The following is a 15,179-nucleotide window of genomic DNA, read 5'->3' on the forward strand; positions in this document are numbered from 1 at the left end:
TGGGAGTGGCTCATGAAATTAAGAAGGGTTCTCTTCCAACTTCCCCTTCAGTCATTAAAAATGCTTCTTTGAACATGACTTCCACTCAAGTATTTAGTCAAGAACCTTCTTTTTTTCTCATCTAAACTGCCCTAGCTACTGTGGTACTCCCTCAACCATTCCCTCTTTTCTTTTTCCACCTTTCTTCTTTTCTCTCTTCCCTTCTTTCTTCCCTCCCTTTTCTTCCTTTGCTTTTCTCCCCTTTTCCCTCCTCTTCATCCCTCCCTTCCTGTCTTTCTCTCTTTCTTCTTTCTTATGGATGGTGCTGGGACTTGAACCTAGGATTTTCCCCATCTACCAGGCAAGTATCAAGCTACATCCCAAAACCTCATGTCCTCTTTTCTACCCCTATTATTGTTTTCATGTATCCCAGGTTGGGATTAAACTCTTTATGTATTCAAGTATGACTTTGAACTTCTAATTGTCCTGTCTGATCTATATCCAGAGTGTTGGGATTACAGGCATTTGGCATCATACAAAGTTTATGTGGCATGGAGTTCAGAGTTTTGTACATCCCAGGCAAGTGGCCTAACAACTGACCTACATCCCCAGTCCCACAAATATATTAATATGTTTTATGTGACATGAGAAACTTAATAAAAAAAACGAAGACCCAAAAGAAACAACCAGAACTGTGTCTATGACATTGTATGCAGTGGGCCTCTCCTAAACACTAGTGCTTCCTGCCTCCAACACTGCATGGCTCATTTAGTTTCTGGAGTGAGTGATCAATTTGGTTTTATTTCCCTGAGTCTCATATCACTATCCACATCGCATATACCAGAGAAAAGATGTGGTTAATTCTCAAGGAAAAACACTCTTCCTCTTTAGAATGGGGGGCAGATTGGAAGGATGGAAATAATTACATACAGACTCATGCTTACATGAGTTCCGATTCTGGGAATCTAAAGTCACGTGATAGAAATACACTAAGTTTTATTTCTGGAGAAAAATTTAAAATGAGAATATTTCTAACCGAGGAAAAATCAGCATTCATATTGAAGGCACCAGTCCCTCCCCTCTTGTGGCAAGGAACCAATCAGAAGTTAGCTGGTGGGGCTATGCTTTATGGCTCTGGGTGTGCTTTATGTATGCATAGCAACAAGTACATAGCTTTATGTACAAGAGCATAGCAACCACCCTGGGAGGGCCTATAGGCCATAACAACCAGTTGACCAATCAACACAGGGCAGGGCGCCCAAGCCTGGAGGCACACCAACCCTGAGCCTGTGAGTACCCCTAGACACTCCCATTACACTGCCCTATAAGATCCCTGTCTCGTGGTTTCTCGGGATCTTTCTCTAGCCATCCACTATGGTGGATGGATGAAAGGCCCGAGCTAATGGGGTTAGCTCGTTAAACAACTGCAATAAAAAAATCTTTGCTTTTGCATCGAAATGAGCCTCTTGGTGATTTTGGGGTTCAGAATTTGGGTACAACAACAGATATTCAAATCTGGTAGACACACTGATTTATTTTTATTTTTTATTTACTACTGTGAAGGTGATAAATGGAACTACCTGTTACTATTCTTGAAAAATTGTTTTTTTCACAACAAGGCTTTCATATATTTGTGTAATGCATTTTGTTGAAATATTCTCTCCATCCCCTATCCTCCAAGTCTCCCACTACCCAATAACACTTTTCCCTCACAATGTATTCTTTGTCCATCTTTTGGGAAAATTTTTCTTGAATTATGTGAGTTTTAAATTATTAATGATGCTCTTGAAGCATTCTGGCATAAATCAATTTCAATCATCTAGGCAAGCACTCTCTCAACTGAGCCATGTCTCCAGTTTAGCATGTGATTTCAATCTACTTTTCTCTCCTGTTTGCTTTTGGGGAGAAAGACCAGAGAAAGGAAGGACCCAAAAGTCAGGTGTGGGTGCATGTACTTGTCTATGCATGTGCACATAAGGCCAAAGATTGAGTTTGTGGGTGTCTTCCTCTGTCACTCTCCATATTATTTTTGTTGAGGCAGTGCCAATCATTGAACCTGGATCTTGCGCTTCAGTTAGACTGGCTGTCCAGCAAGCCCTAGGATCTGCCAACCTCTACCTGCCAGTGTTGGGATTGCAGGTGCCCTCAGCCATATCATGTTTTGACTTGGGGATGAGGATCTGAACTCAGGTCCTCAACCTTGCACAGTGTCTTCGTGTTCTATAGCAGTGAAGAGACACTATGACCAACACAGCTCTTATAAAGGAAAGTATTTAATTCGGGGGGCTTGCTTACAGTTCCAGAGGGTTAGAAGACAGCAGCAGGCATGGTGCTGGAGCAGTAGCTGAGTGCTATATCCTGATCCAGAGTGGGGGGAGCCTGCTTGGGTTTTAGAAAACTCAAAGCCCATCCCTAGTGATACACTTCCTAAAACAAGGCCAGATCTCCTAATCCAATGAAAGTATCCCACTTCCTGGTGACTAAGCACTCAAATACATGAGTCTGTGAGGGCCATTCTTATTCAAACCACTACACACAACAAACACTTGACTCAGTGAGCCATCCCAAGGGCATTCATGAGGAACAGGAGAATTAGATTCTGGATGAGTAGCTTCAAGGTTGGGTGACAGAAAATGGGCATTAGTATAAAAGGATGAGAGTTAATGTCTTCACTTCTCTGTGACTCCCAGGACCACTGTGGAAATTCTATCATCTATCTATCTATCTATCTATCTATCTATCTATCTATCTATCTATCTATCTATCTATCTATCTACCCAGAATCTTGCTATGTAGGCTAGGCTGACTTCAAACTTGTATCAGTCCTCCTGTGTCAGCCTCTTGAATGCTGGGATTAAAAATATGATCCCTAGAAAGGGAATACTCCCCCCACCCCAGAATTGGGGATTAAAATTATGTCCTAACACATGATAGGCAAATATTCTACCACTGATCAGGGTTCAGCCTGAACCCTGAATTTGAAAAAATTCATGGCAACACTGACACCATGAGGGTTCAAGTTTAAGATGTTTAGGGAGAGGGGAGAGAAAAGAAACCAGATAGTGATTGTGGCTGACAAGCTGCTCCATGGGCACATGAGAGCTATCCTTTGAAGACTTTTAGTGGTATTTTGGACCAGGGAGAGTTTTGTTTTGGAAGAGTCAAATGCAAGACTTTTGAGATGCTGATGATATTCAACTTGAATTGTTATCCACAATCTTCTGAGGCCTTGAAATTCTTGGTTTATAGGAAATGCATGTGTTGTAGTTGCATGTGGTATGCTTGACTGTGTATGTGCATGTGGAGGCCGGTGGACTTCAGCTATCTTCTTTTATTTGTTGAGATAAGGTCTCGCTGAATGTGAAGCTCACCATTTCATCCAGAATGGCTGACCAGCAAGGCCTGGGGATCCTCCTGTGTCTGCCCTTTGGCCCCGACACTAGGGTTCCAGGCATGCGCTGCTATGTCTGACTTTTACATGGATTCTTGGGATTCAGATTCAGCACGCCAAGCTTGCACAGCAAGCATTTTACTCACGGAATCTTCTTCCCAGCCCCTTTGAAAGTCTTACTCCTGTGGTGGTTTTGTTCCATTTTCCTTTGTCTTTTTCTGGACTGCGGCTGTTTACTAACTTCTCTAACCTTTGGTTTTCTTTTGTAGAATGTGGACAACAGTAGTACTTACTTTATAAGACTTGGGGGGTGAGAATTCAGTGGGGGATATAAAGAAGGGGTAGAGAGAGCACAGTGCCTCACTGTATTGTAAGTGCTCAGTGATTGTGAGCTATGAATAATGAAACAGGCCATTATCACACCCGTAGTTTTCTCTGAAGCACTCACACGCAATTTCCCAGGCTCCTTGGGCTTGCTTGCATGCATCACAGACCAGACTACCTTGATATTGGGGAGTCATTTCTGTGTCTTAGATCCTTGCTAATCTTAACAACTAATGTGGCAGGAGGACATGGCTAATGATTCCTTGTTAATCTTGAACCCTCAGAAATGCAACTGCCATCGTAGCCAGTGCATTCCAATTTTCTGTCACACCTATTACATAAACAGCAACTTTGCACTCAGAGAGATGGTATTTCATTAGGCAGGAACAAGCCACTCCAAGAGGAGACTTTCCCATATGTTCTCACTCTCTGACCTTTTGGGGAAATTACTGCTGTTTGCTTTCTTCTTCATTAAATGGCAGAAAAATTCTTCGACAAAAGCAATTAATGAAAAGCTAACTATATTAAAGCCGTATTTTCTGTCTTTATTACAGTCAAAATGGCAGTGCTAATGAAGCCTTGAAAGTGTGATTAGGGGTTTCCACGGCAACCAGTTGGGGGATGAGGAAGAGGCCAAGTTCTGGGTTATAGGGACTTTTCTTTAAACTTTTGGCTCACTCTACCACCAAGTTATAGCCTCAGCCCATATGTGCTTCTCTCCCGTTCCTCCAGGACCCAGAGATTCCATGTGTTACGGAATGTGGACCTCTGAGTATAGCAACCAGACATTACCACCATTATCAGAACACATGTGAGTATCCGCAAAAGACCTGCAAGACCGAGCCTGATGATGTTTCTTCACAGAAAAAGGAAATGGGGAGGGTCACTAGATCCTCATCGGAGATCTCAGCCACTCTCTCCAGCATGGCCCTCCAAGCTGTATGTAACTCTGCTCCAGCCACACCATCTCTTGAGATGCTAGAGTAAATGCGGATGGATAGTAAACTGAAGTGGAACTCAATCTATGCTGCTTTTGGAGATTGTTACCCATGTTAGAGTGAGACTCCTCAGTGATGTCACCATCTTGGGATTACCCATGCTCCAGTAAATAACCCCAATAAACTCATTGGTTCACTAAGTCAGATTTGGGTGGAATTAGTACTTTACTCTGTTATTGGTGCTGGAGTGAGTGAACATTTGTTCATGTCTCCCCAGGAAAAGTTCATATAGCACTGTTTGTTGTTCAGTGTGTTTGGAAGTTTACTTTGCTTCTTTCATCCCTGTGTACACATAAGGCTCATATTAGCTCTCCCTACCCCATGGTAAGGCTGGAGCACGTTGAACTGCCTGCCTCCATGAATTCCCAGTTCATAAAATGCTTATTTCTATAGTGTATTTAAACATGTCATTTTGCTTTAAAATTTTTCCATTCTAAACTCAAGGAAGCAGGTTCAGAAAGGAGAACTGGTTTACGGAGTCAGTTTTTGTTTGTTGGCTTGCTTTTTTTTTTTTGAGACAGGATATCCTTGTGTAATAGCCCTCGCTGTTCTGAAACTCACTCTGTAGACCAGGCTGGCCTCGAACTCACAGAGACCCACCTGCCTCTGCCTCCCAAGTGCTGGGATTAAAGGCATGTACCACCACTGGCTGGTTATCATGGAGACAGTTGTGTGGTCAGGATCTGGGCCATTCAATCCTAAGACCAGCATCCATTCCTTCAGGCCATGGTATGTAGAAGGTCTACTCTATTTATTCTAAGAGGTTGGGTAGTTCTAGAAAATGAAAATTTGCAGAGGTGTCCTTGTTGGGGGTTATGATAGAGAACAAAACACAGTTTTGTATGTTTCTATGATTGCCCAGTTGCCACCTAGGGGACCAAAGCTTTGTGGAAAAGAATGTGTATTGTATTTCTTCTGTGATCCCTGGCACCCATGAAGCTTCTCATTGATGGTGGTATTTAAAGGCATTCTTTTATCTCAGCTGTTACTCCAGTCTTCCTATAGATTTCTCCAATGACATTGTTTTTAGTCCCTGTTATAAATTCCTCCTTTTAGTTTTTTCCCTTTGAGAAGCTTCTCCTATTTTATTTGCAATTCTTATAATAGTGCAAGCATCTCTCTGGTGGCACAGTGGGATAGATGGAGTTTGTGTCAGTTTGCCCTCTTACACAAAGAATCTCCAATTTTTTGCTTGGGATGAGAGAGCTATTTGATGCCTGGTGTTTTATGGACTGAAAAAGTAACCTGGATCTTTAATATGATGAGATAAGTTCTGTAATTATTTCCCAACTTAAAATGAGAGAGAGAGAGAGAGAGAGAGAGAGAGAGAGAGAGAGAGAGAGAGCATATGCATGAAAGTGCATTCATGCCTACTGCCCACATACCTCAGGGCATGTATGACCATCAGAGAACAATTTACAGGAGTTGATTCTTGCCTCCTACCTTGTGGAGTCAGGGTCTCTTTTGTGTCTTCTTCTGTACTGCACTGCACTTTATATACCAGGCTAGGTGGCCCAAGAGCTTCTGGTTAATTCTTCTGTCTCTGCCAATCCATCTTGCCATAGGAGTGCTGGCATTACAGATGGGTTCTATCACTTTTGGCTTTTTATATGGGTTCTGGGGATTAAACCCAGGTCATCAGGCTTGTGTGGCTAGTGTGTGGCTACAGCTTTTACTTACTGAACCAACTTCACAGGTCCCATTCCCCAACTTTCAAGTCATCTGTCTCTTTGCTTGCCAGTAAGCATTTCCTCCCTCCTCTGTCACTTTGTCTCTTCCCTTCCTTCTCTCAAGATCTCTCTCTCCTCTCTGTCAGTGTGTGCGCGCACATGCTTGTAGAGGCTGGAGGCCAACTTCACATGTCGTTCCTGATGTCACTCATCTTATTTTGATATATAGTCTTTCCCTGGCCTAGAGGCCACCAATAGGCTAGGCTGCCTGATCAGCAGTTACCCATGAACTGACTGTCTTTGCCTCCCCAGCCCTGGTATTGCAAATGCATACCATTACATCCGGCTTTCTTCATGGGTGCTGGGGATTGAATTCATGTCCTCATGCTTGCAAGGCAAGCACTTTACTGACTAAACTATATTCCCAGCTCCTAAGTACTTCTTTCCCTAAAGTATTTCTTGGCTTTCCTCCTTACTTTTTAAATTAAAAAAAAACACTTATTTATTTTAATTTATGTGTTTCTGTCTGCGTGTATGCCATATGTGAGTTAGTAAGGGTAAAAAAGGACAACGGATCTACCAGAGCTGGGGTTCCAGTCAGTTGTGAACTGCACATGTGCTGGGAACCCAATTCGGGTCATTTGGAAGATCAGAAAGTGCTCTTGAGCTGTCTCTCCAGCCCCTTCCTGCTTCTTCTTCTTTTTTTTTTTTAATTTGTATGGTAAAAAAATATGCATTTCAAATTAGCTGGCTAGACTCAGTTTAGATGATCCCAATTTGTTGGCAACATCCTGAGCATCATAATCAGAAGGCAGCCATAGAACGTTTGTCTTCTTCTGCCCATCAGGCCTTATTAGTGTATTATTGACTTTGGCTACAACAATGTCATAGAGGTTCTTCACAGCCTGTTTGATCTGGTGCTTGCTGGCCTTGACATCCACAATGAACAGAAGTGTGTTGTTGTCCTCTGTCTTATTCATTGTTGATTTGGTGGTCAGGGGGAACTTGATGGTGGCATAGAGGTCAAGCTTGTTTCTCCTGGGCATGCTCCTTTAAGGGTATTTGGCCTGCCTCCAGAGCACAGAGTCTTGGGCCTGTGGAAGGTGGGTGATGTGTGGATCTTCCTCTTTTTGAGACTTGACGCCTTTCAGCACCACCTTCTTGGCTTTCAAGGCCTTCACTTTGCCTTCATCTTTGGGAGTAGCAGGAACTTCCTTCTTCACTTTTGTGGTGCCATCTTGGTGGAAAGCTTCTGCTTCCTTTTCATTCCCACTTAAGTTCTATCAGAATTGATTACTTCAAGATCCATCTGCAGCCTTGCTGGCTTCTCTGCTTCTTGCCCAAAGCATCCTGCACCTAGCAGCACAGATACTTTCTTTAACTATTATCAGGATAAGAACAGTCTCGTTCTACAAAGCTCTGAATAACCCTAATGGCCTCTTGAATAAAATTAAAACTCTTAATAATATACTCTAAGGTCATTAGCATATAAGCTTCTCTACTTGGTGACCCCCTGACTGCCCCACTCCACTCAAAATCTTTGTCCACTGAACTGAAACCCATTTGCAGAGAAAGAGGAGTGATGAGCAAAGGGGTCCATATCAGGCTGGTGAAACCCACAGAAACAGCTGACCTGAACAATAGGGAGCTCTTGGTCCCCAGACTGATAGCTGGGAAACCAGTATGGGACTGATCCAGATTCCATGAACGTGGGTGTCAGTGAGGAGACCTCGGAAATCTATGGGGCCCCTTGTAGTGGATCAGTACTTTTCCCTAGCATAAGAATGGACTTTGGGAGCCCATCCCACATGGAGGGATACTCCCTGAGCCTAGACACAAGGGGGTTGGCCTAAGCCCTATCCCAAAGGATGTGACAGACTCTGAAGACCCCCTATGGAAGGCTACACCCTTCCTGGGGAGCAGAAAGGTAATGGGAATAGATAGGGTGTTAGTTATGGGGGCAGGGGAGGAGGGGAGGGACTTGGGATTGACATGTAAAATAATCTTCTTCCTAATTAAAATAAAAACTAAAACATAAAGTTCATAGTGAATGTTAGAAATTAAAAAAAGAAACCTTTGTCCAGATGCATGAACTCATTTATACTCCATGTTCATAGTGCACATTATACCTATCAACCATTTTGAGGTCTTTGATTACCCCACCTCTGCTGCTCAGAATGCCCCCACCTCCATTTAACCAGGAAAATAATTGGTTTCAAATTGTTCAACCAATCATTTCTCAAATTTCCTTACCATGGAACGCTTGTTCTTAGGCAGCTATTACTAGCTTCTGTCTTTGTTCCACTCTTAACACTCTTCCTTTCTGCTATGTACCTTGTGGGGGAGGCATATCTGCATGGAACACATCAACAGGTTGATCTCGACTTATTTGTCAATTTGGTTAAGCTGTATCATCCAGTTAAAGAACTAGTCCAGATGTCACTTTTCTTCATATAGATGAATACAATCTCTCTTCATTCTTTCCTATACAGAATAATGACTGATTCCATATCTTATGTGAATATTACAGCAATAGACAGATGTTCAAGTATCTCTGGAGAGTTCCAACTTAGATTCTTTTAGGTATCTACCTAAAGGTAGTATACTTGGATCTTATGGAAGTTTTTTTTTTTTTTTTTTTTTTTTTTTTTTTTGAGAAACCGCTACAGTGATTTCTACAGTGGCTGCATCATTTTATATTCCCATCAGCAGTGAGGAGTAAGTACTCTTCCTTCCCCACAACCTCTGCAACATTTATTGTAATTTGTTTTCTTAATGATAGCTACTCTGACTGGAGTGAGAGGGAATTTCAAAGCAGCCTTGATTTGTATTTCCTTGATGGCTAAGGATGTTTTTCAAGTATTTCTTCTTTCAAGAACTGTCTATTCCATTCATCAGACTATTTGTTGATATAACAAATATATACTTATAGTTATTTAATTTTAAAACTGAATTTATTCTGTGATAATTTCACATGTGTATATAATGTATTCTGGTCACACGCTTCCATCTACCCTCTCTCGTCCTTATACTTCTAGCATCCCCAGGTATATTTTAAGAACTATTTCTCTCTCTCTCTCTCTCTCTCTCTCTCTCTCTCTCTCTCTCTCTCTCTCTGTGTGTGTGTGTGTGTGTGTGTGTGTGTGTGTGTGTGTGTGTGTGAATTCACCGACACATGTGAGTACTGGTACATGCACTTGTGTGCATGTGTGAAGGCAAGAAGAGGGTGTGGGGTGCCATTCTCTATCACTGTTTACCTAGTGCTTTTGAAACCCCTGAATCTGGGGCTCATGTTTTCTATGATAAAGTGGAAGTGAGAAAACCCCATTCGTACTCTTTTTCCAGCCACCTTAGAGCTGGAGTTATAGGCATGTGTGGCTTGTTATTGGGTTGCAGCAAAACTCTTAATTGGTGAATCATCTCTCTAGTACCCAAAATATATTTTAAGTAAATCAGGTTACCCTCTGTAATGTAGGTGAGCTATACTTTATCATTCAAAGGCCTTAAGAAAAAAGCTGAGGTTTCTTGATGAAATTCTAGCTCAAGATGTAGAATCAACTTCTTCCCATGTTCCCAGCTGGTTGGACAATCCACATTCCAAATATTGTGACTGATTTGATTCATTTGATTGTTGACCAGCAATGGTTCTTATACTGGTTAGTTTTTTTTTTTTTTTTTTTTTTGTCAAACTTGATACAAACCAGAGTCACCTGAAAAGAGGGAGTCATCAGATTGCCCTGTGGGCATGTATGTGGGAGTTATCTTATTTGAAGGCTGATGTGGGAAGGTCACTGTGCGTGGCACCATACCTAGGCAGGTAGGCCTGGACTATATAAGAAAGAAAACTGAGCAAGTCAGCAAGCAGCATTTCTCCCTGGTTTCTGCTTCAAGCTCCTGCTTTGAGTTCATTCCTTGGCTTCACTTGATAATGGACTGTAACCTGTAAGATGAAATAAACCCTTTGCCCTTCAAGTTGCTTTGGTCATGGTGTTTATTGAAGGAACAGAAAAGCTGACTGAGACAGTACTATTAACATTTGGGTGAGCTGTCTGTCCTGGGGCTGTTCTGTGTACCCTAGGATGTTCAGTATCATCCTTGTCCTCTGTCTACTAGATAATAATTGCATCCATTTCTCACAGATTGTGACAAGCAAATATACCTCCAGACATTTTATTTTTTGCCAAATGCTCCTGGGTTGGAAAAATTATCTCTGGATGATAATCTCTGATTTACCTTTATACTGTATTTGGCCTGTATCATTAAGTAGTCATTAAAAAATGATCCATGTGGTAGTGCTATACCATGCTTTATGTACTCATAGTTATTTTTGGTGGAGTAATTTTCTACTTTAAATACTTTTATTTATTAATACTATTGTTGTATGTGCATGTGTGTTTGTGTGTATGACACATGTATGCCATGGTGCCAGGTGGGGGTGAAAGGGCAACTTTGAGTTATCAGGTGCTGGGGATTGAGCTTAGATTGTCAGGCTTCCAGGCAAGCACCTTTATCTGGTGAACTATCTTGCCAGCCATTTCCACCTTCTGATATCAAAAATAGCACTATGATGAATGGAATTACCTGAGCATCACTGGTAGGATCTCAGATAACTTCCCGTTAGCATTAGATCCTAGTTGTACACTTCTTAGTCAAAAGACATAAACATTTCAGGAGGTCTTGGAATATTTTCTGAAATAATAACTTCAGAATTTTTAAATAAATATACATGCCCCCTAGCCAGTGGTATATGAGTTTGCTTATGTTCTCAGTACTCATAAGTGCTGGGGATTGACCTTAAAGACAGGCCTGTTTATATATTTAAATTTTTGAAAGATGACATTCTGAAATTTTACTTTGTACTTTTTGATCTTTAGTAAACTTTTCCCATTTACTACTGGGGAAATTTGAGTTTCTTTTTATTTGTTTGTTCTTAGCTAAATCATAGAGAGTTGGAGTTTTTAATCTTTATAGAAGTGATGTTTAGAAAGACATCAACTGATCTGTGCTTGAGAGAACTATACTGGATTGAATTCTTTTTATCAGTTACCTTGTTGTGGTGCTTTGAATGAGAATGACCCCCATAGGCTCATATATTTCAATGCCTGGTTCCCGTGGGTGGAACTATTTGGGAAGGATTAGGAGGCATGGCCTTGTCGAAGGAGGTGACACTGAGGGGTGGCCTTTGAGGTTTCAAAAGTCCATGGCATTCTCATCGCTCTCTCTCTGCCTCATGGTTGTATATCAAGTTGTGAGGGTTCAGCAACTGCTGAAGTTGCATGCATGCCTGCATGCCTGCATGCTGTGAAACTCCCATCATGGTGATAATGGACTCTAACCCTCTGAAACCATAAGCCCCAAACAAGTACTTTCTTCCATAAGCTGCCTTGGACATGGTATTTTACTATAGAAATAGAAAAGCAACTAAGACACTTGTTTTCCCAATTTCTGGAAACATATTCTGTTTCCTGGATTTGTTAGAAAAAAGAAAACCTTCTGTAATGAAAATGGAACTTTTCTTCTAAAGGAGCATGGTGGAGAAAGTAAAAAGGAAAAGAACTTACTGGTATGTGTAGGAGCTGGGCATGATGGTATATACCTGTAATCCAAGCACTCAGAAGGCAGAGGCAAAAGGATTGCCATGAATTCAAGGCCAGCCTGTGTTTCATGGTGAATCTCAGACCTGTGTGGGTTACAGAATGAGATGACCCTCTCAAAACAAACATACAAGCAAAGCAACAAACCAAGCAAAATGAAAATGACTCCCTAAACAAATAACAGATTTTTTAATCTTTGAATTTCTAACCTTAAAGCTATACTTTATTTGGTTTTTGTTGTTGTTCTGAGAAATGGTCTCACTATGTAGCCTTGCCTGGCCTCAAACTCAGCCTCCAGATTGCTGAGATTAAAGGTCTGTCTCATCATAGCTAGCTCAAAGCTGTACTTTATGTACCTAAGTTTGCTGAGGTTTGTTATTAGTATTCCAAATGGTATTGATTTTACTGCTGTATTCTCTTCGGGATATGAAGAGATGAATCCAGTCCCACCTCTTATTCAACTACTTCTGTGATCTTGAACAAGTTATTTCTTTGAACACAACCCTCCCCATTTGTACAATAAATCGCTAGAGAAGATGATACATCAGGATCCTTAGGATGCTAAAATCTGTGTTCTTATAATGGGAAGAAAATAAATAACATAATAGCAATTACTTGAAACCCTATCATTTTATTTTGGGTTGTAGAGAGAGGAGGGATGCAATGCCAAAAAGATGGAATAGAAACTAATAACAGAGTAGAATATTTTATTTCAATCAATGGTATATGTCTCTTTTACTCTTTATTATTCTGCAGCTCGTTTGAAGTGACAGATATTATAAGGGCAATGGTACAGTGTGAGACAGGAGAGTGAACATTTGCTACTGATGGAAAGTTTCCTTTCTATGGCCATGACAAACCATCATGGCCCAGGCAACTTGTAAAATAAAAGGTTTAATCTGGGGCTCATGGTTGCAGAGGCAGAGGGTTAGAGTTCATGACTATCAGAGAAAGAGAGAGAGAGAGAGAGAGAGAGAGAGAGAGAGAGAGAGAGAGAGAGAGAGAGAGAGAGAGAGAGAGAGAGAGAGAGAGTCTGGAGTAGGCTTTTGAAATCTCACACAGTCCATCCCCGGTGACACACCTCCTTCAACAAGGCCACACCTCCTAATACTCCCCAAACTGTGGACCATGTATTCAAATATGTGAGCCTATGGGGGCATTCTCCTTCAGACCACCACAATACTGCTGTGTATATTTGTCTGGTGCATCCATTGGAATGGAAATTCCATGAGGGGAAAGAAATTTTTGTGTTGTCTTGTCTATCATGAGATCCTTGGTCCCTAAGACAAGTGACCCATATTTGGTATGCACCTGAGAAGTACACAAAGGACAGTAGAATGAATGAATGGGCTGAGGATCTCTGTAGAATGTGGAAGTTTAACTGATGTATACAACTTATTCAAAGAATAGCAAGAGTTCATTCATGTAAGTCTCTGGGGCTTGAACCAGAATCCTGTTCTCCAGATCTGTCTTCTGCAAAGAACCCCAGTGTGTGTAGCTAATTTGAAGTTAGCAGAATGAAGTCAACCATATTTTAGAATGACTGACAGAAAGAATGTTGAACTAAAACAAAGAAACAAAAACCAAACCCAAAAAACCTAGGGACAAAAATGAGCTACCTTGTGTAGATGCACTTTAAAGGAGGTTTTTGGATGACATCATTTTTCTTTGGTGTCATTGAAAGGTTTTGTAAAGGTGGTTTTGGAAATATGCTTTATTAATATGATTATCATGCACATGAACAGAGATTCACAAAATGGATGTTTTTTATTATTCTTTGCTATTACTGGAAGTGTTGAGAAATATGTTTTCATAAATATGTTGACAAGAAAGGAGATGAAGTTAGAGATTGAGGTACAGGGGAATGATGCTTAGGTTTGCAGAGGAGAGCAAACCATTGAGCTTCATCTTAGGATGCCTCACTTGTAAAATTAGGATGGGAACCGGCAAAGATGGGGAAGGAATAGCTAGGACTGCAAGGCATTTGCAAAACACAAGTAGAGTTTTAAAGCTATCCTCGCAGCAGCAAGCACTTTCAAAACGATGCTGGAGAACTCCACTTGGAAACTGCAACTGCAAACCTGTTGACAAGCAATTCAGAAGAGCACCAGATTTTAGTACTGTATAATTATGTCTGAGATTTGTTCCATAAATTCAGCAAAACTGAAGTGTAAGTCTGGAAGGTTGTCCGTTGTTTTCTGATGGGCAGTCATGGTATGAATCAGCCGACTAAATGCTCAAAAGTACTAAGAGAAAGATGGATCGATTTGAGTCACATATTCTTTTCAGAGACAAACTTCTTCAGTCTCTTGACATAATCTGCATATTTTGTTGTGCTACCACTTCTTAAAGCAGAATGAGCATGTTCTCCAGTAAATGAAGCCAATTTCAAGCATTTAACAGGCACTCACAATGTACCTTTGGCAGTGAGCTTATATATAGAGATTTTCTCTTCACAAAGTTTTCACTGAGCCTGATGTGAAGTTACACTGACCACAGAGATAATTTGTGATTTGTGATGGCGTCTGTAAGGCTGTTTCTTTACTACAACCATTTCCTTTCCTCCTGACCATACAACTGGACTACACCACCATCCCTTGTGGTTAGTTAGGTATAGTTAGGTGTAACTGAGTGAAGACTAGCAGAATGTAGGTGGAAGCAGTAGGTTATTGTAACTACTCATATGATGCTCTATGGTGGTCTGGGTCCCTGGGCTGCTCTGTGGAGCAGAGAGGCAACCAGTTGCCTAATCCCTCAACTTACTGGACATTGTTCTAGAGAGCAATCAACTTTGATTGCTTATGTCACTGAAATTTCAGGGCAACTAGGGTGATCCTAATTAATGCACAAGATAGAGGATGGAAACACTGGAGAACAGAAGCAACGGAAACACATTAGGGATCATTACAATTGTAAAAATAGAAATGCCCAAGTATGAAGGCATGCCTGGCTTCTCCCACTGTAGCAATCTGGGCCAATCCAGTTATAAGATATTATAGGGTAACTGCTCACATGCTGGGAAAGAACCAAAGTGGAGTTTTCATGAGAACAAACATATATAATAACCGATCCATTTGGCAAATTATTCAGCTCAAAAGCCCTTAAGTATTTAAGGACACTTCCTTATCTGTGTTTCAGTGTCAGAAAGGCTTTATTGTTGTTTTACTTACTGTGGTAAGTCATTGAGAAAAGAGGGGGGAAAGAAGAAAAAGAAAGGAGGAAT

The 15,179-nt window shown here is 41.1% G+C and overlaps 1 pseudogene; it reads right to left on the bottom strand.

Moving 5' to 3' along the window:
- Positions 1-7,105: 7,105 nt before the first annotated feature.
- On the bottom strand, positions 7,106-14,726 carry LOC100759249 (annotated as a pseudogene).
- Between the last annotated feature and the right edge of the window lie 453 nt (positions 14,727-15,179).

The sequence above is a fragment of the Cricetulus griseus genome, chromosome X (genome assembly GCF_003668045.3).
Source record: "Cricetulus griseus strain 17A/GY chromosome X, alternate assembly CriGri-PICRH-1.0, whole genome shotgun sequence".
Lineage (NCBI taxonomy): Eukaryota > Metazoa > Chordata > Mammalia > Rodentia > Cricetidae > Cricetulus > Cricetulus griseus.